We start from the raw sequence: 25658 nt of genomic DNA on the forward strand, positions 1-25658 counted from the left end.
ACACCTGCTCCAGGATGAGCTGCTTCTGCTTGGGCAACAAGAAAGAGCTCACAGATAATGACCGCACTCCTCACCACACAGCCTCTCCCTTGTCAAGTGAAGAGAAAGAGCTTACTTAATTTTGTTTTTCCTCCGAGACCTGGAAATACCGAGTAATTTATCCCTGTATTGTTGCTTCCCTATTTCAAACCAATGATTTCATCCTATAAATCCCCTTTAAGAGGAGAGCCTACAAGTACAGAACACCCCACCACGTGTGTGATGTAATATATTATGATAGGTGACTGCCGCTCAAGCCAACCAGGAAATGCATTCTGCTATCCCAGAAGCCCTGTGCCCTGCCCCATCCCCAACACCATGACCTCTCTGCTTCAGCAAGGAGCTTCTTGCTTCCTGGAGTTCTCAGTTCTCAAGTTTTCCTGTTAGCCACTTAGCATCCCACTGGGCACGGCTGCCTTCAAAAGCTTAACTTTACCCATTACAAAATATCTAACCTAATGGGGTGGGGGTGGGGATGGGGATGAGGGTGCAGCTAAGCCAGTCAAGTGGGAATTGGGGGCCTAGACTGAGACCTCTGCACCAAAATAAAGAAAGAAAAACAATTCTTCCCATTCTATTTTTACTACTGCAAATGCCTTTTTAGACGTCATCTCCTGAACAACGTTTAGGTAAAACTCAGAAGTGCTTAAGTTAAATTCTATCAACCAATAGACTCGTTTTTAAAAACTTTACCCTTTCAGTTCCCTTGTCTCATGTGTCGCCGACAAAAGTGAGACTCTTAAAAAAGTTATTTGTTCTTATTTTATATGTATGGGTGTTTGGCCTGCGTGTATGTCTATGCCGTGTGCATATTGTGCCGGTGGAGGCCAGGTGAGAGCCTCAGATCCTCTGGAACTGGAGTTGTAGATGGTTGTCACCTGCCGTGTGGGTGCTGGGAACTGAACCCAGGTCCTCTGCAAGAGTAGCCAGTTCTCTCAACTGCCAAGCCACCTCTCCAGCCCCAATTTCGAGACTTAAAAAACATTTATCACCGTGAAGCCTAAAAAATACTTTAAAATGTAAAGGACCAGGTGAGTTTCTTTATCAATGGTAATGGGTGATGCTTGCTGAAGTCCGGAAAACCCATCCCATCCTGTGAGACCATGGACCTTGTGTTGCGCGTGGATATAGTAAACACCAGCACCATCTTCCAGGTTGTGCATCCCTATGGTAAAGAAGCTCTATTAGAGACAGAAAACAGATTAACCGTGCCTGTGATCTCATAAAAAAGTTCAGAGTAAGCAGTGAAGGTTTGGGGTCACTGATGTGAGACCTGGGCAAATGATTAACCGTGTCTTGGGTCTCCCCTAGGATGAAGATAATTGCACCAATTCAGTAACCAAAGTCCATGTGAACTTTGCCCACCGAGGACCATTGCACACTTAACTCTCGCTGTTTTGCCCTTGAACCTATTAGCCAAACCAGGGTCCTTGGTCCAACAATAGCAGTGTGGTCCAGATGTGGCAGAGGCCCGAATATAATCACAGCACTTTGGAGGCTGATGCAGGAGGGTTGCAAAGCTGAGGCTAGCCTGTGCAATATAAATTAGTAAGCATATAAATGAATAAAGACTGAAGGTGTATGAGAATTTACACACTCAGAAAACAACGAATGCATTTTCATCTTTCCTGAGCCCCAATGCTTTTAAAAAAATCTCACTATTTGTTAATATAGATAATAATACGTGGTGACCCCTAAAACGGTGATTATTTATAGACTTCCTTTTGGTTCACTTTAGCACAAACTATCCCTTTGCTTTTTATGTGCATGAATTATGTGCATGTGTATGTGTTTATGGGTATGTGCACATGCATGCCAGTGACAGTGGATACCAGAGGTACCAGACCCCCGCATCCCCACTCCCGCCCTGAGTTGGAGTTATAGGGCAGTAATTATTAACTGCATGGTGAGGGTGCTGGGAATCGAACTCAGGTACTCTGGAAGAGCATTGCATGCTCTTAACCACCGAGTTATCACTTCAGCCAGATTTTTTTGTTGTTGTTGTTGAAAAGTATGTATATATGTGTGGGCGTGGCTGTTTGAACACATCAGTGCAATGCCCACAGAGGCCAGAAGAGGGCATCAGAGCGCTCAGAGCTGGAGTTGCTGGTGGTGGTGAGACGCCAGTTAATGGCTGTTGGGAACTGAACCCAGGTTCTGTAGAGAAACTGCCCAGCTCCTCACCTTTGTGCTTAATAGAATTAAAACAAAAACCATGCCCTAGTTATTTCTTTTGCTTTAGTCATTCCAGTATCCCCTTGTTAGCCATTACCTTACAGTGAGGGTAGACTTGCTTACAACCTCTTGATCAGTAGTTGTGTCAGGAAAACTGCGTAAAAATGCGAACGTCTTGTCATTTTTTTCCTTGCCTCTAGAACTACTTAGTTTGAACTACTTAGTTTGTATGGTATCTGGTTCTTGTCATGGTTGCCACACACCTACCTAGGTAAAAACATAGGTTCAGTAGTGGATAAGATAATTAAATTTGCCCTTTTCTCTTGTCACCATGTAACAGGTAAAAATGCAATTGTTAGGTCACCAAAATAACACAGGGAGGCCACTGGCCCCTGCCTTGTCCCTGCATACCCTTCCTCAGAGGAAGTACAGTGAGGTAGCCTGAGGCCATTCTCTAAGCGGCCCTCACTCGCCTCTAGCCGTGAGTCTGTGTTGAGAAACCTGAGTGGGTTGCCACAAATCCCGGCTTGTAAACACAGGAGCCGGCACTCGTCTGAAGGAAGTTTTATAAAAAGAACAGACAATTCAGTACCTGCTTCATCTTGGAATACCATGCTATCCAGAGGGGCGCTGTGCTTCGAAATTCAGGTCATCCGCAGGGTCGGGTTTGAGTTGGGGTCACCGCCCCGGCTTCCTGTTCTCCATGATCCCTTCACCTAAAGGATAGCGAGATTGGAGGTTCCATTCGTGACCCTGCCAGTGCTTTGTCGATCTTCTGTTCTAACAGTTAGGGATGGGCTTAGGATTCTGTCTTGAGGTTATTTTTATCAACTCTTCTGGGTCCTGCTTCTATGGTACAGAGCTGGTGTCATGGAGCCTCCCTATGGCTTGAGAGGTGCCCATCCCTTAGTCCCAGGTTGCAGGAAAAGGGAAGCAAGTTGGGGAGGAAAGGATTTATTTGGCTCGCACTTCCACAGCACACTTCATCACTGAAGGAAGTCAGGACTGGGACTCAATCAGGACAGGAACCTGGAGGCAAGAGCTGAAGCGAAGGCCACGGAGGGGTGCTGCTTACTGGCTTGCTCAGCCCAGGACCCCCAGCCCAGGAAGGGTGCCTCGCACCATGGTGTGGGCCCTCCCGACATTGATCACTGTTTAAGAAAATGCTCTTTTTAGTACAGCCCAATCTTATGAAGGGCTTTTCTCAGCGGAGGTTTCCTCTTCTCTGACGACTCTCTTCATGTGTCAAGTCATTGCAGAACCAGCCAGCACACACTGTGCTACCCCTGAAACTTGTTATGAGTGCTTCTCAGCCCCAGCATCTCATCCTTGATGAGGAACGAACTTCAGTCTGCTTCTTCTGGATCTCGGTGCTGGCTCATCCCCGGGCAGGCTCTGACTCCTCAATTCTCATGGACCTAGAGGTGGTCACTTGGTTCTAAAGTCAGCTTCATTTGTTTATACAGTCATCTTCCTTCTTCCTTCCTTCCTTCTTCCTTCCTTCCTCCTTCCTTCCTCCTTCCTTCCTTCCTTCCTTTCTTTTTCAGAAAGGGTCTTGCTGTTGTACATAAAACTTGGGTCCCTCCTGTCTTGGCCTAGGAAGTACTGAGCTAACAGCTCCATGCTCCTGCACGCTTCATCTGGTCCTGGTAGAAAAGGCCCAAGTCTCAGTCACTTCCTGGAGAAGCTGAGGCAGGAAGATTTCAAGTTCAAAGCCTGCCTTGGGTTTTTGAGTTTGTTCACATCCACCCTGGGCAATTTAGTGAGACCGTGTCTTCAAAATGAAAAGCAGAAACGGGCCTGGGGCTGCAGTTCAGCGGTAGAACGTTTGCCTTAGGAGCGCAGTGCACCGCATTTAATCTGCAGCACTGGAGGAGGGGAAGAAAGGGGGGAAGTAGACTCATTTTAAGAAGAACTGTGTCCTTCTAATATATCCAAGACTACAGTTTGAAAGTAGAGTTCTATTTAAGATACTTAATTCCCCTCCCCGCCCATGCTACATTGTGAGTGCACTGAAGTCAGAAAATGTGCCAATCACCCTTTTGTGTACACAGCACCTACTTGGTGCCTGCTTTGCAACAGAGGCTCAGATATGAAGGCCAAGCTGAAGAGCCCAGCTTCCTGGTTCTATGTGGTTTCATTGGTAAAATGGAGACATGCTGTGTGTGCTCCCTGGAGGACTGAGAGCTGCACGTGAGGTCACGCGTTTGAAGCAGAGAGCCTGGAGTCTGCTACCCACGGACACTCATTTTATCTGGTTTTCTCCAGCCAGGTCTCCAAGTGGCTGGTGGCTCTAAGCACAGTGTCTCTAGGTGTGGTGAGAGGTTTGAGCTCCATTAGTCTGAGACCCCAGCCAGCTGAAGCTCTAAGGTTTTCTGAGGTGGCAACTTTGTTCTTTGGGTACAAGTCAACCTCTGTCTGAAACTATGGGAACTGTCCTGGGGAATCTTTTTATTATAGCCTTCAGGGCTCGTTTTGGGCTCATTTTTCTATGAAATATGGAGACTTGGGCTTAGTATTAGAAAAATCACTTCCACTTTTAGAAAGATTATCAAATAATCTTTTACCAACATGAAACTCAGGAGAGTTTTTTTGGTGTTTTGGTTTTTGTTTGTTTGCTTGCTTTTGATCAAAAACCCTTATCAAGTTACAGTTTCAGCTAGGTTAAGTACCATTTTGCAGGAGTTATCCCTGGCTATTGAACTTCTGACTGGACCAGAAATTGCCGTAGGTGACAGACTCTGGATCTTGTTCTTCTCCTATACAAAGGGGTGTCCTACACGAGGAATTCTGAACTTGTGGGTACAGTCTTGGGTTCCATTTTACATTCACCAGAACACAAACACCAAGGACAAACCATCTCCACAGAAGCTTTCCTATGCTGCAGAGTCACCACCAACATCCTACCCTCCAACCTTGGCTTTCCACATCCATTTCCCACCACCACTGCACAGGGAAGGATACGTGGTGTCTCTACCGACCAGACAGCCAGGGAAGAGGAGGCTTGGCTGTTACCAGAGTAAAGCCTCCAGCAGTGGACTTCTGCACATGTCACCACAGACTTTCATTCTGAATTGCACGTCACCTTGTCTGTGATGGTAGAACTTGTCCTTGTCACCTCAATAGTTCACTATTGGTAATTTAATGAGCCTGTTTGTCGGTTTCTTTCAGGATAAAAAGACCCAGAAGATCGTGGGGAAGGATGTGAAGTGGTTCATCTTCGGCAGTCTGGTTGAAGTTGAAGGTGGAGGTCAGTATTTGCCTCTGTGTCTTTAAGAGTTCTTAGTGAGCATGCTCTCCTGAAGGTAGGCAAGAAACACACCCACATTAGCCCCACTGAATGATTCTTTGTAGAATAGAATTTATTGAAGGGAAGGAGACCTGAAGAAGTGGGTAGAGGCAGAGAAAGGCGAGATAGATAGATAGATAGATAGATAGATAGATAGATAGATAGATAGAGATAGATAGATAGATAGATAGATCGATAGATAGATTTAGTTTATATGCCTGGCTCCCACTTTGTACCTGGAGGGCAGCTGTTGCTAGGCAACTGTTGAGCGGAGCCTAGAGGAAATGCTAACACTGATATAGGAACTTAAAGGAAGAAAAGTTTATTTTGACTCATGGTTTGAGGGGCTAGTCCATAGCGATAGGAAAGTCATGGCAGCAGATGGCTCCATGGATGTGTTAGTGTGCCTCTGGGTTTCTCACCAGCTCCCCTCCCATCAGAACAGGAAGCAGAAGCAGATAGACTCTAAGTAAGGCTCAAAGCTGACCCCTAGCTTCATCCACCTAAGCCTCAAACAGTACCACCAACTGGGGACCAAGTGTTCAAATACATAGGCCTGTGGAGCACATTTTATATACAAAAAGCATAATACCTACCAACCCCTCCAGCACTGTGGTTGACATGTGTATTGACTGGTTTTATGTGTCAACTTGAGACAAGCTGAAGTTATCGCAGAGAAATGAGTCTCAGTTGAGGAAATGCCTCCATGAGACCCAGCTATAAGGCATTTTCTCAACTAGTGATCAAGGTGGGAAGACCCAGCCCATTGTGGGTGGTGCTGTCCCTGGGCTGGTAGTCTTGGGTTCTATAAGAGAGCAAGCTGAGCAAGCCAGGGGAAGCAAGCCAGTAAGTAACATCTCTCCATGGCCTCTGCATCAGCTCCTGCTTCCTGACCTGCTTGAGTTCCCGTCCTGACTCACTTTGGTGTTGAACAGCAATGTGGAAGTGTAAGCTGAATAAACCCTTTCCTCCCCAACTTGCTTCTTGGCCATGATGTTTGTGCAGGAATAGAAACCCTGACTAAGACAACTTGTAAATAGGGAAGCTTCTCCTGGTGCCTAGAAGGTCTCAGGATTTGGCCTCAAGATTCTGATGGGAAATTAAACTAGATAGCAGGGGATTTCAACCTGAAAGGCCAAGCTCCTTGAGAACATTTGAGAAAGGACTCCCTTCCCACCTTCTACTTCCGGGGGATGGGGATGTAGCTCAGTTGATAGAGGGAGAACTTATCTAGTGTACATGGAGCCCTGGGTTCAGTCCCTAGTACTGCATGAAATGAGGCATGTCTGTAATCCCAGCACTTGGGAGGTCAAGGCAGTAGTTCAAGGTTACCCTCTGCTACACAGGGAGTTTGAAACCAGCCTGGGCTATATGAGACTTTGTCTATAAAATAAAACCAAAGGACCCATCTTCTATACAATGAAAGCAATCACATTCTCATTACAGTGAGGAAAAGAAGCTAGCTGATGGTCCAGACTCATGGCTGCCTTTTTGTTCTTCATGGTTTGTTGGTCCATCAAATTACCCTTCTAAAGCAACGTCACCACTTTCTACCTAAAATAAAGGAATGCACAATCATACCATGTCCCCGTGGGTCCTGAAGGGCCCTTAAAACCTGCAGGGTAGAAGCCAGGGTCCTGTCTCTAAGGCCCTGGTAGCCTCCTCACATGACGTCCCTTCCTCTCCCTTGGACTGATCATCTAACCCTGCCCTTGCTATTCTTTCTGTCTAGCATGGCTACCTCCCCATCTACTTTGCCAGCCTCAGCACTCATGACAGCCTTCTTGGGACTCACTGCTGTAGCTATGTGTGGTTCAGTACTGGGGATGTAACCTAGGTCCTCACATACTAAGCAAGAACTCTGTTATCACTAAGTGACACCTCAACCTGCTCTCTACTAATGGAGTCCCACTAAGTTGCTCAGACGGCCGTTAAATTTGTAGTTCTTCTAACTTTAGACTAAGTGGCTGAGATTGCAGGGTCTGGATTCCTCCTTGTTTTATGGTAAAGGCACAGACCTCAGAGCTCTGCTTTGTAGATTCAAATCCGGTTCAGGAGTTTAGTGGTACTGGTCTTGCTCCTTATCTTTTCCCTGGGGCTACCTTCCTCATTTTGAAATTCTGATGATGATGACAGTCAGGGGTTATGGCGTGTAGAGAGTTGGATGTGAAGTTCTGAGGCCAGTGGTAGGTTCTTGGTAATATTCCTTTTGCTGTATGTTATCAATCATCGATTAGAGTTCACCACAGGAAGCCACACACTTTCCCTTGAAGAGCAGAGCCCCATAACCCAATGATGATGTGTAGCATCCGGGAGTTGACGTGCGGAAGGAGTTGTATACAAGCACCATATCCTACCATGCTCTAGGGCTCGCAGTTATTCTCCACTGCACAATAGAATCTCCAGGCCAGGAAGATGCCACACCCCTTGTAAGCTTGGTATCCTCTCAGAGGCTCCCAAAACACCGGTGTAGTGTAACTTCCTTTAATGTCCCTGGTCCTGTACCTCTGCAGAGCACGTGCTATGTGACTACAGTGACAGAGAACCGCATCTTTCTCTGAGTGGACAGATGGGTGGTGCATATGCCTCCATCTCCTCTGACGTGACATGTTCTATTGACCCGTGTCCTCAACCCAAGCATGCAGATATGGAGGGATGTGGTCATGACAGCCCCAAGTTGTGTCCACTCCCAACACTCTGAGTGTCACTTCTGTGTGGCCCCTCTGTGCATGCGTCTAGGGGATACCGAGACTTTCTCTGTGTACAATCTCCTGAGGCAACAGGAGAAGCCTACCTGAGTGTGGTCTGCAGAGAGAGAGCTATATCTCTGAGAGCAGCCCCAGGGGTCTCAGAAATACTCAGTGCTCCAGCCCCAGTCCCCCTCTCCCAACACCGTCTCCCTTTGTGTGTTCCATGGTAGCCGGCATCACCCCAGTTGACTGCTTTCTTCTAGGCTCTGAGGTACTTATCCAGAAGTCTGGGCCATTTTTGATATGTCTACCCTGTAGACTCATCTCCCAGAGAAGAGAGAGAATTTCTTTCAGTGGGTAGAGCTTTGAGAGCTTTTTGGGATTAAAGGCATCCCAAACCTTGCTCCTTCTCACCCCTGCTTTTGGCTTCATCCAGAGGGTCGTCTGCAGATAGCCACTACTCCAGTCTTCATTCTTTCTTCTGCGGGTCTGCAGCCTGTTTCTGCTGGGAACAACATGTTTAAAAAACACTGCAACAGGTTGGTGGGATAGGTGTGCCCCCAAACTCTAGGTTCTGCTACAAGCACCAGAAAGAAAGAAAGAAAGAAAGAAAGAAAGAAAGAAAGAAAGAAAGAAAGAAAACTGATTTCAGTGTTGGTTTTCCTTATTTCTGTGAAGCACATTGATTTCCTGTGTGAGTCTCCATAGATAAATTCATTGTGAAAATCCTCACATCAGGAGGGTTCCGTTTGTGTGGAATTTCACCACCCGTGCCCACAGTCTAGCATGGAGATTTTGTTGTGTTTGGATAGGAAAGAGAACTCTCAAAGCGCCAGACTTCCTTCCAGGATGGTCCCTCCTTCTATTACTTCCTCATATTAGCAGCTGCCGGAGGATCCAAGATAAACCCTTTTCCCAGGCCGCAGGAGAGGTCAGGGATCAGGCCTGGGCTGTTTTATTGCCTCGTTATCAGAGCGGACCTCCCGATTTACACCGTAGAGTGTAAACATGTGTCCTTGGGTTTGCAAGCTTGTGAGTGCTTCCACACCCACACAGCACATCCATACACACATGTTTTGTTAATCCTATGCATCCTGAAGGAGATTTTGGAAGTATGGATGTAGGGACAGGTGGATCTCTTTTCATAAAGTCCATGCCTTACCACAGCCCACAGAGGCTTTTCTCGCCTGGACATCTGAGTCAAGAGAGCCACCAATGTGGAGGCAGGTGCCCGCCCTACCCATCTTATATGCACACAGATAGACACTTTCACCAGCAACACCCACTTCTGCACCCAGCAGAATGTGCACGTAGAGGCTAAAAGCTGTGCAAAGGCTCCCTTGAAGCACGTTAGACATCTACATGGAGAGCTCAAGGCAGGAGGAGATATCAGAGCAGTTTGGAGCAACATCTGATGGCCCCTGTCTTTGTATGTTCCTTAGTCTCTCCTTCACCCTTAGCTAAGACCTATGGCACCCTGTTTCTTACAACTCCTATATTTTTGTCATTGTATCTTCTTGGCAGACATCCTACATGGACTTGCCGCCAGGATGTATTTATTCAGAAGCATATATTGGAATAGGACATGGTAGAAAATATCTATAATTCCACCACTGGAGAGGCTGAAGCACAAGGATTAGGGATTAGAGCCCTGCCTTGGCTACATACTGAATTTGAGGCCAGCCTGGACAACTTGGCTATACAAGACTGCGTTTCAGAAAAACAAACAAAACCAAGACTATGAAAAGGGCTGGGCTTGGTGGCATATGCCTTTAATCCCTGTACCCATGAGACAGAGGCAGATTTTAGGCCAACTGGGATACATACTGAGACCCCGTAACCAAAAATAAAAGGAAAACAAAGTCTATGCTATGATGATGTAGAATCATTTGTACCACACTGTCATTGCTCCCCACGACCCCCATCATCAGTGGAACTGGGACGTCTATAGGGCTGTCTATATAGGAGCCACAACCTAGTATCAGTGGTCTAACCTGGTACCAGTGGCCAGGACCACAAATTGATTTTATGCATATGACTCCATAGAAAATGGAGGACCTTGAGGCTGGGGGTATATTTCAGTGGTAGCAGCATTTGCCTAGTGTGGTGAGGCCTTGGGCTGATCAGTACCGAAAACACACACATACTCTGTGTCTGTGTCTGTGTCTGTCTGCCTCTCTCTCTCTTCTCTCTCTCTCTCTCTCTCTAACACACACACACACACACACACACACACACACACACACACACACACACACAAAATCTCTCACATGCCTGCCATACATTAGAAACCAAAGACCATCCCCCGAGGAACAGTCAGGTTTTTTTGCTTTTTATTTAACATATTTAATGCAGACTCCATCGTTAACAATTTTATAGTTTATTCACACAGACGGTCTGACCCATCTCCTGTGTTCCTCCATTCCTCCGTTAGCAGACGCTAGGGCTTTGTATTTTGGTTACCCTGCCCACCTATGCCTCTTGAAGAAGTTTATAGGCCTCGGTGGCCACATGTGACTACAGTGGTTTTCCCAGGCTTGGCCAATGGGAAGTGGCATTATTAGGAGGTGTGGCCTTGTTGGAGGAAGTGTGTCACTGTGTAGGTGGGCTTTGAGGACTCCTAGTGCTCAAGCTCCTCCCAGTGTGGAAGAGAGCCTCCTCCTGGCTGCCTGCAGAATAGAATCTCCTGTCTGTTTGCAGAAGACAGTCTCCTCCTTCAGATAATGATATAGAACTCTCATCTCCTTCTTTGGCACCATGTCTGCCTAAAACAAGAAATAAATGCAGAATTTGGGAGAAATTTCCAAACTTGCAGCCAGTGCACGTCAGTCAGTCTGTCTGTCTGTCTGTCTGTCTGTCTGTCTGTCTGTCTGTCTGTCTGTCTGTGTTCTTACTCCATTGCCTAGGTGACCTAGAACTCACTATAGCCCAGGTTGGTCTGAACCTCACCTTGTAACTCAGACTGTCCTAGACTTCACTTTGTAGCTCAGGCTAGCCTTGAACTTGCATTAGCCCTCTTGCCTTAGCACTGTTGGAATCACATGTGAGCCACCAGGTCCAACTTTAACTCTTCCCATTTAAGCTTGCTTACATCCCATGCGTACTGTCTGTGAAACCAGTGAGCTTGTTGAAAATACATAATGACATAGAAGCCGAAAAGGTGAGATTAGAAAGACAAATAGCGATATCATCTTCCCATGTCCCAGTGAATGCTGTGGGGCAGGCCTGGGAAGATACACTCACCACTGCACACAAGGACCAGGATGCTGACCATGATCCCAGGGCCCTGGCCCCTTCAGGAGTTTACTTCTCTTTCCTATCTAGCATGGTGTTTGTAGAAAGCAAGGAGTTTGTTTCCTTTCTTCTTCAGGTCTAGCAGGGGGCAAGTCTGTATCCCATGTGACCTACAGGCTGCCGTGGTCTCAGTGTGACCTCCGCTCCAGGCCTTCTCCCCTCCCGCACCCTCTCTCCATCTCCCCCAGAGCTTCCTTGTTCAGCCACTCCCACACACTGAGGTCACCCTCCTTACAGCTTGTCCCGTGTCTTGGCATCTACTGCTCAGCAGTGTGGCTCGAACATAGCCTCTCTTATCTTTCCAACTGAATTATGATCCCCGTGAGGACATGGCTCAGGCCTCTCCTCCATTCATAACCTTTTCTGAGGACAGGAACCTGGACTTTGGACCCCACCTCTTCACTTCAGTGCCTCTTGACTCCCTCTGAAGGACGGCAAGGGCCACGAGAGCCTTCTTAGACAGCCATAGAGGCCACGGAATCTCAGGTGCAGCCTGACTTACAGACGGCACGCGACCGCAGCGACTTAGTGTGTTAGTTGCAGGCAGGATAATGCTGCAAGAGCTTCACTCCAGCCCAGTTCCGAGAGGCAGGGCTCGTCCAAGCAATGGGTAATATAGTCTTCTAAAAACTTAATCGAGAGTTGGGTTTATTGTGGCAATTACACTTCTGACAACTTTGGGTTCTACTGCTCAGCAGTGTGGCTCGAACACAGCCTCTCTTATCTTTCCAACTGAATTATGATCCCCGTGAGGACATGGCTCAGGCCATGGTCAATGTTGACATTTAACAGATTCATCAGCAAAGTGCCCTGTCTCTTTAGTGCCCGATTAGGCTCGGGGCATGAACATATACGCATCTCTGAGGTTTCCTGGATGGAGCAGGAGGCACTTACCAATCAATGCACCTACTGGCTGGTGGCAGCCAGGATGCTGATGACATTTCAAGATGCAGAACACTCAGGAACAGATGACTTTGAAGCACCCAAAGAGTCACAAGCCTGGAGCCTTTTCTGAGTCTTCTTGTACTCTGTTAAGACTCAGCAAAGCTGACCTCAGAACAGAAGGTGAAAATGAAGAACTCACCTCCCTCCCAGACCTTAAGCTTGCTGGTCCTGTGTCTTGAACGCACTCATTTTGCTCACACAGTGGAATCTACAGGGACTGCTACTGAATGGGCACCATTCAAAGCTATCTTCATGAGACCTGGTGACAGAGCTCATGAGTGGGGGTCTTGCCTAGCATGTGCAAGACCAGGGTTCAATCCCTAGACATCCCCCCAATACATCACACACACCACACACCACACACACACACCACACCACACATCACATCACACACACCACACATCACACACAAACACACATCACACACACCACACATCACACACACCACACATCACACACAAACACACACACACACCACACATCACACACACCACACATCACACACAAACACACACACACCACACATCACACACAAACACACACACACACCACACATCACACACACCACACCCCACACACACCACACCACACATCACACACAAACACACACACCACACCATACCACACATATACCACACCACACATATACCACACACACCACACATCACACACACCACACACCACACACAAACACACACACCACACATATACCACACACATCACACTCACACACCACACATCACACACAAAATACTTACACACCATACCATACCACACACATACCACACCACACATACCATACATCACACACATTCACACACATCACACACACACACATACACCACACACATTCACATCACACACACCACACAAACACACATACCACACACACACACCACACACACATACCACATACACACACACACCACACATACCACACACACCACACCCATACACACACACACACCCCACACATCACACACACTCACATCACACAGACCACACACACACACACACACACACACACACACACACACACCACACAGACACGCTTACCGACTGAGGCACATCTTTGTGAAATAAACAAGCGCAGACTGCAAATTAATTTCTTGATCTTTACTGCAGAAGGACCTGTCTGGGAAAGTGAGTTGTTTACATTTTAAACTCCTCCCCACCCCCGGTTTACATGTTAAACTTGGCAGACGTGGCGAAGGCCATAAGTGTGTTCTCAGCCCAAGCATCATCTCACAGATTTCAACTACAGTATGGGCATGGCTTGTGGTCTTGAGTCAAGGTTAGCTCACCATTCTTTGGGAGTGGGAGTGGGAGTGGGAGTGGGAGTGGGAGTGGGAGTGGGAGTGGGAGTGTTACATGGTAGCGGAGGAGCTCAGCTGACCCTGCATACCCTACTCAGGATGCTGTCGGTGATGTTTTCTAGACTCAAGTGTCATTTTCACTACCCTAACAAGATAGAGTTACTACATTTTCTTTCAAGTGTGCTTATGTGTATGTACTTGTGCATGTGTGTGTATATGTGTGAATGCATATATGTGTCTGAAAAATATATATGTATATGTGTATATATATATGAGTCTCTATGTATGTATATATAGATACAAATGTGTGCCTATGCATGCATATGCATGTGTGTAGGTATACATGTGTATGTGCATATGCACACACCTGCATATGTGTGTACATGTGTGTATGTATATATACATGTGTGTGTTATATGTGTCTGCATGTGTGTATGTATATATATATGTGTGTGTGCATGTGTGCATGCATATGGGCATGTGAATATACATGTATGTATGATGTGTGTATGTATATCTGTGTGAGCTGGCATGTGCATGTGTGTATATATACGTATGTATATGCTTTGTGTGTGTGCTTGTATGTGCATATATGTGTGTGCCTATGTATGTGTGTATACATGCGTGTCTGTGTGTATATATGTGTGTGTGTGAATGTATGTGTGTGCTTATGTGTGCGCATGTACTCTTTTTATATCTTACCTGCAAGAGTTGAGTTGGAGAATATGAGGTAGAAAGTAGATCCAAGCTCTCTATCAAAATCTTTGATGGCCATTGTTTCTTAGAGACTATTTGATCCTTTTAGTGTTTTAAGAGGCCCCAGGAGAAGAAGGAAATGCAGCGAGAGAAGAGAGCCATCTCGCAGTTGATTCTCTCCTTCCTTCACCCAGTTTCCTCCGATCCTCACCAAGCAAAGTTTAGCCGAGGACACCGCATGCCTTTCCAGCCTCCACCTTTTGGGGACTACTGCAGATGGCACAAGAGGAGGGGCACAAGTGTTGGCTCCCTTCTTTTCCTGGACATCTGCTGAGTCCTGGGAAGGGAAGACCCACATGTGTGGCCAAGTCAAGCATTTCCATAGCGTGAGTCACACAGACGGTGCTTAACTGGGTGAATGTGCAGCAGGAGCGCTGAGGCACTGGTGCCCATCCTGAGGGACAAAGTATCTGCTAGTGTGAATCAGGAAGGTCCTTGGCAAAGCCATTCCATGGTTCTGCTTGCTTATGGCCACCGTATTAGCGGGTAATGGCTCTTGTCATTCCCTTTCCAGTTTTCTTTAAAGCTGCTTTGAAGCCATTGCTTTAAACCAGTAAGGGCTTTGAAAGGCCTAGTGTTCTTCATGGCATTTAATTAAAACACTCTAGGCTTTCCAGGAGTATGTGGCCTGGAGCATTAGGAAATTGCAAACTCAGAAGCCCAGAACTGCACCCAGGAAGAAGGCCAGCGTTCTGGTTGCCTTCATTCACAGCCTGCCTGTTCTTAAACATATCACCATCCTAGTAGAGGATTGATCAATTGTTTAATTAAAGATTTGGGGTTTTACCTAAGTAGAGACAATATCAAAGTGTTCATAATACTTCAAAACCCTTTGTATTTCTGTAAAAATACTTATTATGTACCTACTATGTGCAAAGTGGATGTGGGTTCTGGGAATCCAGTCTTGAATATGACTCGAGCACTCCACTCATTGCCTCATGGAACTCTTAGCTCTGTGTGGTCCCCCTTGGTCTCTAAGGTCATCTTAGTGATTGGCTTAAACTTGACTCTTACAAAATTTCAAATAGTTAGGGGAAATAGTTTTTAATATAGCACCTATCACCAATATATGGTTGATAACTGTATTATATTTAGCTTTACCTTTGTGATTTATTTTCAACATAAAAAACTCTGCATACTGGCAAGAGTCCATGCTACACTATGATACGTGTGTACATCTCACGGTGTTCAAGTCAGGTTAAGCACACTTATCCCATAAGCTTTGTTATTTCTTTAGGGTGAGAATTTTTACTTTCCCCTTTCCTGGCATTTTGAAATGTCCCATACACTGGTGCTTTCCCACTGCAAAGAAGCACAGTAGAGCCTCTTGCTCGCTTCTGTCTGTCTGACACAGTCCGTTGGCTGGCATTTCCCCTCCCCCACCTTCTACTCTGGCAGCCTCTGGTAACAACTATTTCACTCTCAGTGCCTGTAAGATCAACTTTTCTAGATTCTACCATCACAGAGTGAGAGCCCTTGTATGTGTGTACATGCTTGTGTGTGTATACATGCTTGTGTGTGTATACATACATGTGTGTGTATACATGCATGTGTGTGTATACATGCTTGTGTGTGTATACATACATGTGTGTATACATGCATGTGTGTGTATACATGCTTGTGTGTGTATGGGAATGCATGTATAGAGGCAGGAGGCCAACACTGGGTGTCTTCCTCAATCCCTCCCAACCTTATATTTTAAGATAAGGTTTCTTAGTGAACCCAGCACTCACCCGTTGGTCAGTGAGTCAAGAGTCTGTCTGTCTAGACCTTCCCTGAGCTGTGGCTACAGATATACTGAGCTGTCTCCCTAACCCAATATATTACCTTTAATTCTGTCCAGGTGGGCAGCAATGACAGGAGTCAGTTCTCTCTTCATGGCCAGATAGTAGTCCACTGGGTACATGTACTGTACTTTCTTTGTCCCTTCATCATTTGGTGGCCATTTAGGTTATCTCTGTTTCTTGGCTGTTGTGAACAGTGTCTAAGTGAGTTGTGCCTTCTGGTGTTAGCTTTAACCCTTTCTATCTTCCTCTCCATGAATACTGTTCTTTTCCCCCCTTCTTCCATTGAGTGGTGACTGGGTTTATCACCTTCAATTTTTTTTTGATGATTTCTTTATTCAACACGTACATGTGTGTAGTATATTACAGGAGAGGGCTGGCCATTGAAAATGTGGAAATGTATCAAAACCTTGAACCTCAGGGGTTTTACTCAACTGAGATCAGTCCATTTTACTGCAAGTGATCCATTCACAGTTCTAAGCCCACTCTCTGAAAAAGGATGAAAATATGTCTGAAAAGTTGAAGATACGTCAGAAACATCAAATCCAGAAAGGCTAGGGTTTTTAATTGCTGTTGGGTTTTGTTTGTTTTTGTGTTTTGTTTTGTTTTGGAAACATCTAATCAATAAGTCTCAAACCTGAATTTCTGAAAGGGCAGAAGCCCCCAAGTCACACACCTTGTGACTCATGAGTGGACCACTTTGCTGTGGACTTGAGTCTTCCCTACCTCCATAGCCAGATTCCCCAGGAGCATGCAAGACATATGGGATGACTTGAGTCTGCGGTAACAGAATAATTGTGCTTATTTTCTAATACCTGTTATAAGCTGGGTAACAGTGTAGACTGACCAATGACATCCACGTGACCTCAAGACACAAGTCCCCCCTGTTTCTGTAAAGACCTTTAGAGAATGGCAGACTTTGAGTAGATGTTGGGCAATGTAGTTTTGTTTAAACTTTTTCTCAAAGAAAATTTTCCTTTACTACTATTGGAATATTTCTAATGATAAGTTTCATGAAAGGGCTATTATATTTTTAAAAAATCAGGCCACCCTCCCTGGAGAAGCCAGCACCCACACTTGGGTGTGTCTTACTTACTGGAGCTTTTCTCTGAGAAGCCCACAGCTCTTTGTGTCTCTTTCTTTCTGGGTGCTTCTCTTTCTACACCCTCAACCTTAAGCCTATATGAAAGTGCATTGACCAACCCTCAACTCCGCTTTAAAAAAAAAAAAAAAAGTCCTCTTTGCTCAGTCAATACAACTTGAGAACTTCCCTGAAGGGACTACCTGGATTCAGGAGTTGTAGTCTATGTCTGTCTTCTGTTAGAGGCAATCCTCCTGCCTCACCCGCTCCAATGCTAGGATTACAGGTGTGCAACACCACACCAGGTCTGCATACAGTTTGAATTCTAGTTTGTGGGTGAGTAAGATGCAAGCGTCTGTGTCTTTCCAGGGAAATGCCGAGCGGTTGGATCTTTTCCTCTCGGATGCACCATGATGTGGTGCTGGGAGATAGAACAGCTCTCATCAGCTCAGATGTGAGGTGAGCCTCCCTGTCATCTTGTGCCTTGTGCTTCAGAGATGTGCTTCATCTAGTCTCCCACATACACTTCTTCATCATGAGAACCTTCTAGGTCATAATTACTAAGTGAAAACGAATCACAGGAAGCTGTTTTTTACTCCACAGTTAGAGTAAAGTAACATCCAAAGAATCTTCAGTGAGCCTTTCTTAACGAGCTAAACCACACTGGCCATGAGGAGGGTGGAGCAGGGTGGTGTTCACAGAGGCTCCTGAAACATTTCTCAGAGCTCTGCAGAAATGGGAGCAATCCATTGTGTCTGTGAGGAAGGCACACCCCTGCTTGCCCAGCCTCTCTAGACATGGAAACACAGTGCAAGCTACACCAGAGCCCACTCGCAGCACACCAGGCATTTCCTGTCTGATCCCAGGCCTTCCAGAACACTCCTGAGAGGTGGGAAACCTGACTGTCCCTCCCCACCCTTCCTACCCCTCCCCACCCCTCCCCCCACTCCCTGTGGTGTGTTCTTACTACATACTAAATGGCTAATTTCATGTAACTAAGGAAGTTTTTTGCAGAGAGACTAACTAGATCCAGGGGATATGTAAAAGCAGATGTGTGTGGCGGAAACACATTAATATTGAGGGTTCAGTTGTGTTTGACTTTAAGGAATGTTTCCAACTTGCAAAGAAAGCTTTGAAAATACCTGTGACACAATGCTGTACAATGCTATTTTTTAAGAGCCTGTGCAGGTCAGTTTATTTACATATTAAAGAGTTGTCTCTCTTAAAACCTTGAGAATTCCAGAAGGTCCATATATACGGTAAGCTACATATAAAACTTATTTATGATCTAGAGGAAACTTTATAGTTAAACACTAGAACTGTTAATATTTTTCAAATGTATATTTTCTACAGGCTGGGGGCGGGGGGAGGATGAACAAAGGTCTCATGTGTTTGCGATGACCCTTCCTAAACATCTCATGAAATTCAGCCTGATGGCGCATGCCTGAGGTTCCAGATACCTGCGGCAGGAGGATCTCAAGTCCAAGAGCTTCCTGAGGTACAGAGTGAGTTCAGAGTTCAAGCCCAGCCTGATCAACTTAGTGAGGCTTTGTCTCAGTGTAAACATGCAAAAAAGGTCTGAGGATGTAGTTCAGTGATAGAATGCTTGCCCAGGGCATGAGAAGCCTTACTCTCACACACACAGTTACACACAGACACACACAGATACACACACAGTCTCACACACAGTCACACATACAGTCACACACACACAGTCACACATAGAGTCACACACACAGACACATACACACACAGTCACACACAATCTCACACACAAAATCACACATAGAGTCACATACACTGTCACACACACACCTCAAAATGAAGACACATAGTCACACACTTGCAAACTCACACACACATACACACCATCACAAACACACTCCCACACACTCGCACAGAGGCACACACACAATCACACACTTGTACACTCACACAGTCACACACACTTACACACAGACACACCCACAAAGAGGCATACACAATCACACACATGCATGCACTCATCCATAGTCACACATACACTCACACACAGGCATACAGACACACATTCACACTCACAAACACACACCCCTCATCAATGGCACTAGTTCTGCTTTGTACATGAGAAAAAATGACATCTCAGAAGGCTAATTGGCCCTAAGTCAGGCAGCTATAAGTAATGGAATGGCATTTCCATCGTCTTACCCTGGCTCCAGAGTTCATCTCAGTGAGCTTACGCTGTATGGCCTTGCTACAAATGCTAACAAGTGCTTTCATTATGCTTGGCCGTGCAGGCAAGGGCAGCCTCCTCCTGGTAGAGTCCTATGCACTCTTTTAATCAACACCATTTAGCACCATATCCAAAGGGCTCCCGAGTTTCTTCAACCAGGACTCCTGCAAAGAGACTGAGTGCAAACCAACCAATCGACCTATTTTCTTTCCAGAATGCTCTTCCACCCCATCATCTCTAGTATCCAAGTTTTATTTTGTTCTGTTCTTGTTTTGTTTTGGTTTTGGTTTTGGTTTGTTTTTGACATAGAGCCCCTTCATGCATGTCAGACTGGCCTCATGCTCACTGTGTAGCCGAGAATGACCTTCGGCTTCTGATCTTCCTGCCTTTTCCTCCCATGTGCTAGGATTGTAGGCTAGGGCTCCCATGCCTTGTTTATCCTGTAGTGGACATCTCTCCACCACCAATGGCTCAACAGACACAGATTCCCGTTCATTTAATTACTACAGGGCTAGTGACATAGCTCATCCCAGTGGAGCGCTTGCTTAGCAGACCCTGGTCTTGATCGTCAGCACTGCAGAGTAAACACACAACTAATCGGAAGATAAATAAAAGCTGGGTAGTTTTGGATCAGTCAGAAAACAAAGGAAGAAGACACCGGCATGCAATGATGCTTTGACATGCTACAGAATCGCCCACTTTCCCTTCCATTCCGACTCTGATGTAAAATGGTATTCTGCAAAGCATCCCTGAGACCTTTCTCACTGTGCCAAGGTGCACATCTTCTGACAGGGTCATGGTGTGAGGCTGCTGAGCTGGGGCTGTGGCCATGGGAATCTGTCTGGCTGATGGAGAAGGGGCGGATAGCTCCAGGCTGCAAGACTGGACTTGTTTGCTTTCCTTGTAGATGGCGGGATGCTAAGTATGCAGTTATTGGTCCCCTCACCTCCACTCCCAGCAGTAGTCTGGAGAAGGAGCAGGACCCCAATTATGCTACTCTGATCAGAACTTTCTCCAAGGCAGGAGCTGTGCCTTGGTGTTCCTGGGGGTCTTGCTCCGTGCCCCACTCTGACTATATATCAAGGAGTTAATGTTCAGAAGGCAACAGAAACGTGAGCTGCTTTTGCACATGGGAGGAACAAGGACTTCTGACTTTCTGCCTCCTACTGTCTTTGTGAAAATACTACGAGTGTTTCAGCTCCCAGGTTTGGAACCCATGGGCCAAACTTTCAATGAAAGAAGTGTACAACTGAAGAAGCCCTGGGAAGGAGTTTTTGGTACAAATAAATTAAAAAGATGGTTTGAACAGTAGTCATTTCCTGCAATGCCAAATTGTGTGTGTTTTTAAGTGGCCCAGATAGTCCTTGCCCTAAAGTCTGGAACCCTAAATAGGAGCCATGCTGGTGTGCATGCCGAGTTCCGGCAAACCGCTGTATTCAATGATGTGCTCAGGTAATGAACCCTTAAGCAATTTAAATTTGACCTGTTCTTCTATTAAAACAACTAAACCAAGCCATGCCTAGTGGCTTATATCTGCAATCCCAACATTCAGGAGGCTGAGACAGAAAGGGTGTGGCAAGCTCCAGGCCAGCCTGGGCTAGGTGATTGCTTCCAGGCCAGCCTGGGCTAGGAACTTGCTTCCAGGCCAGCCTGGGCTAGGAACTTATTTCAGGGCCAGCCTGGGCTATCGAGTGAGACCTATTGCAGAACAAAAACAAAAGAGCTGAGTATAGGGTCTAATCCAGCACTCAGAGTGGGAATTCAAGGTTGTCCTCAGCTACATAGAAGGTCCAAGGCCAAATGTGGTCCGTGTGAGATTCTGACTCTAAAAACAAACACACAAAAAGAATAAATAAATAAAAATAAAAGACTAAGCCATACTTCATTTCCTGCCCACTGGAGCCTCAGAAGGAAAACAGGTGTTGCTAGCCATCCGACAGAAGACGATTTCGAGCAGTTACTATTACTCAAGAGAGTATGCCAAGGATGGAGTCATTTAGAAGCAAAAAATACAAAAGAAACAGAAGGCCAGGTGTGGACTGTGCCTCTCTGGAGCGACACCTCCAGGAATGGACTTGGTGCCAAAGAGCAGCTGCCAAAACCCAGAGGTTTCTAGGCTGCAGGTGAATATGAAAACAACAGGGATAAAGGCAGGGGCAGGGGCAGATCTAGAATGACAGCCACAAGCCTTGGGCTGGGCGAGGAGGAGGAATTTGCTGTCTTAGTGTTTTCCAGGTTGAACAAAAGAGCACTGTAAATTCTAATGTCTCTGGGTCCGGTAATGCCTTTGTTGACTGACCACAATAGGAGTTAATGAAGATGTATAGATAAACACACCAGCAGAGCCCTGAGGTTACCAGAGAGCCCGAGTGTCATAAATCCCACATTCGAGGACCTTCTGTGTGTGGTCCCTTTTGCAAGCCTTACTGGGAGCCACCTCTCCCGATCCTCCCTGAGTGTCTTTTGTGTGCATTAGCTGTTTGGATGTCTTCTTGGTTACAGTGGCTGCTCCAAGCTCCACCCCCCCAACTGCAACAATTTATTTTTGAATTAATTACTTCTTCACAGCCTCTGTTCCCAGAACAGACTTCTACTGGTGGACACATCATTTCCCTGACTGTGCTGGAGCACTGTTGCTGTTAGACACCCCTGTAAAACAGAAGCTGCAGGCTGGGGCCCCTCTTCAACCTTGCCTTTGCTCATCTCAGACTCAGGTTTGCTCTTTAATAACTGCACAGCACCTGTGCGATATGTGCACTTAACATTCCATCTGCATTCCCATTCACTTCCTGTATCAGAAAGGCTGGACAAAGTAAGCTGTCCTTCTGTCTTAAGGAGTGGTTCCCCAAGAATATCATTCTGACCATTTCCAAGGGAGAGCCACGCTGGTCTATGGGTACGCACCAAGATGACCTCATTTCAGGGCTGGAACTAAAGTGAGGAAGCTGGGATAGGGGCAGGAAGAGATAGATGGTTGCTCCTCTGACTTGTCTTGTGATTCCCAATTGGGCCTTGTTGACAAGAACGGGGACCTGAGACCAGGGAAAACAACATTTGGGGACATCAAAACAGAATCTTCGGGTTGGGGATTTAGCTCAGTGGTAGAGCGCTTGCCTAGCAAGCACAAGGCACTGGGTTCGGTCCCCAGCTCTGAAAAAAAAGAAAAAGAAAAAAAAGAGAAAAAAAAACAAACCAAACCAAACCAACCAAACAAACAAACAAACAAACCAGAATCTTCAGCATAAGTCCTGTGAGGCTATGGGCCTCTTTAAGAAGTGAATTTTTTTTTTAACAGAAAATCCTGGTTTGGGGGCAAATGCCTATAATCTCAGCTCTTGGGAGGTTGGAGGAGAATTAGAAATGCTAGTTGTGACTACTCAGTGAGTTTGAGACCTTGCCTAAAACCCAACAAACAAAACCAAAGGGCCGCTTTGTCTATGCTCTCAACTCACGGCGCCTCCACATGGAGAGAAGAGAAGGTACGAGAGACTGACAGACCTCCTGAATTATCAGTAGGAGTATAGAAACCAGACCAGGGCCTGGGGTGGAGCTCTTGGCTACAGAGGTTTCACGGACCACGTACAGAGAAGAGCACCTCATGACTGCAGAAAAAGAGACTGGAATGATTTATCTACTAACCAAGGAACACCAAGAGTCAGCTGAAACTTCCAGAGGCCAAAAGAAATGCACAGCTCAGGCTGCCCCATGGAGCCTCAGTCAGAGCAAAACCAGTACCCAGGCATCACGCAGCTAGGCTTGCAGAGCCGAGGGGCAGTGTGGTCCTATTGTTGGCTACAGTTTATTCTGGAAGTCCTGGCAGACAATACAGTCTACTAGCTGTGAACAGACTGGCATGCTAAGTTTGGTTATGGAAAGGGACAATTACATTTGTGTGCTCACTCCCGTAATTTACATTAAGCTTGGGCTCTGTGCTTCAATTTTCCTTACAAGGCTCATGCATGTGACCTTCCAGCCCCCATGAGGCCTGCGCACAGTGTGATGACTTGTCTCTCTCCCTTTGGAGATTTCCCCAAATTGACATCCACTCTGACCTCCTCTCACCTCGTCACATGCATCTTGCAAGCGTCTGGAGCCATTTGCATAGCTAGTCTGGGCTTGGTGAAGCTAGCTGAAACTGGCTTGAGTCGAGATGTGTGCTAAGAAATAGATACATAAAATCATCATGTATACTTTGTGGAAGAAAAAAAATCCTCAGGCCGAGGTCTCAGTGGGAAGGGAACCGCTGAAATGACCCTGTGCAGTGGCGGAGTCTTCCCATGTGAACCACCATTTTCAGGGTCTGTCTGTCTGATCTCGTTATGGAAATCCTTCATTGCCAAATGTTCGTAGCTTCTGAGTGGGTCTGAGATTCCCATGGTCTGTTTCCTGCCTTTGGTGCTCTCAAGAAGATTGTCAGTTTTTCAATTAAAACACTAACAGTCCCCTGCCCCAGACCTAGAAGTCTCCAGCTAGAGCTAGAAGCTGTTTATTTTCTGATTTCCTGCCTGGGATCTAAAGGAAATTTGGAGGATGAACCCAAGAAGGACGAAGACAGTGTGTCAGTTTGTCCTTGGGCTAGCTAGATCATCACAATTACTTTATGCAGTAGTGGGGATTGAACCCAGGACCTCATGCATGCTAGCAAGCACTCTATCAACTGAACTACATCCTCAGTCCCATGACCTTTGTACTGATAGAACTATCAGATGGGAAAGTAAAAGTAATAGGGAACCTTTTGCAGAAGTCTAGGTATAGGAGACACTTGGGGTCGTGGGTTAAGGTTCTTCTGACCTTGAGCCTTCTGCTTGCTCAATTGTATGTTTACTTATTCTTACAAGCTGGTAGGCCCTCAGGCTAACTGTGAGCCTCTATGCTTGGGGACCCCCTCTGTACTTCGAGGATCCTTTTTATATCTTCAGTTATCACCCCCCTTTTGCTGTGTGGAAGAGAAGGATCTCTCCTCCATGACTTTCCTCACCATTGGGTGAACTTGGCCCATCCACAGTGCCTTGATCAAGTGCAGAGGACTGGAGTGCAGCCTCTGAGACCCACCAACTGCTTGTCAGGGATCATTAGGAACTGTGAGCTTCGGTGGTGTGATTTCTTAGTGAGTAGTTTTGGGTCAGAGTAGGGCTCCCTTTCATTCAACATAGGACTTTCTGGCTGGGGATGTGGCTCAGTGGTAGAAGGCCTGCTTAGCGGCTTCATCTATAGCACCTAAATAGATAAAAATAAACACGTCACCCTTTCTTGTTATGGAAAATTGTACTTGTATGGGGTGTGGCATACGTATATGGTCCCAAGCAGTTTAGGGGGCTGAGGCTGAAACACATGCAAGCCAAAAAGTTGGAAGTTAGTTTCTTTAAAAATAAGCAAACAGCAAAAACAAAGAAAGGAAAGTGTATTTCAATGAAATTTTGGGCTGAGATGTAGCACACATTAGTAGAATGATCGATTAGGAGACAGGGATCTCTGGGCTCCATCCCTGGTCATACATGCCTGTCATATTAGCACATGCAAGGTAGAGGCAGGAGAATCAGGAGTTTGAGGCCAATCTAGGCTACATGAGACCCTGACTTGGGGAAAAGAAACAGCTAGGTGTCTAATCCTAACACTTGGGATTCAAATGCAGGAGGATGAGGAGTTCATGACCATCTGCATAGTAGTGACTTGGAGGCTAGCCTGGGCTACATGGCACCCTGACTCAAAGAAACCAGACCAAACAAAATGAAACCTAATAAAACAAAACTTCACACCAAGTTTTCTATAATAAGTGATGAATTGGGCCAGACTTTTCGAGGAATTCACCATGGGATTAGCAGTTCTTTGTGGCCACTGCTAGCTGAGTATGCATTTGTGGGTACCAGATAAAGTGGTGTGGGATAAGAAAGAGAGGAGAGCAGCAGTTCCTGGTCCTGAGCATCAGCTTCCTCTCTCCCAGAGCTGCTCATCTGTTTAGAGTGGGCTGTTTGTCTGTCTTTAGTAGGGGATTTCATGTGGGAAACAAAACAGAAGTCTTATGAAACATTGAAGCATAGCCCAACCTCGTGAGGGAGCAGGGGTAGAGGTGGGAAGGA

At 46.1% G+C, this 25658-nt stretch overlaps 1 protein-coding gene across 6 annotated transcripts in view; it reads left to right on the plus strand.

Moving 5' to 3' along the window:
* Window positions 1-25658, plus strand: part of Scaf8 (SR-related CTD-associated factor 8) — a 188191-nt gene that overhangs the window by 153709 nt on the left and 8824 nt on the right. For 3 of the 6 annotated variants that reach the window (XR_010062896.1, XR_010062883.1, XR_010062884.1), the window contains one exon: window positions 5386-5464. The gene's annotated coding sequence lies outside the window, so the exon portion shown is untranslated. Of the gene's footprint in view, window positions 1-5385; window positions 5680-17738; window positions 17829-25658 lie in introns of those variants that run through there. The other 3 variants (XR_010062890.1, XR_010062888.1, XM_063280810.1) reach the window with 2 other exon arrangements.

The sequence above is a fragment of the Rattus norvegicus genome, chromosome 1 (assembly GCF_036323735.1).
Source record: "Rattus norvegicus strain BN/NHsdMcwi chromosome 1, GRCr8, whole genome shotgun sequence".
Classification (NCBI taxonomy): domain Eukaryota; kingdom Metazoa; phylum Chordata; class Mammalia; order Rodentia; family Muridae; genus Rattus; species Rattus norvegicus.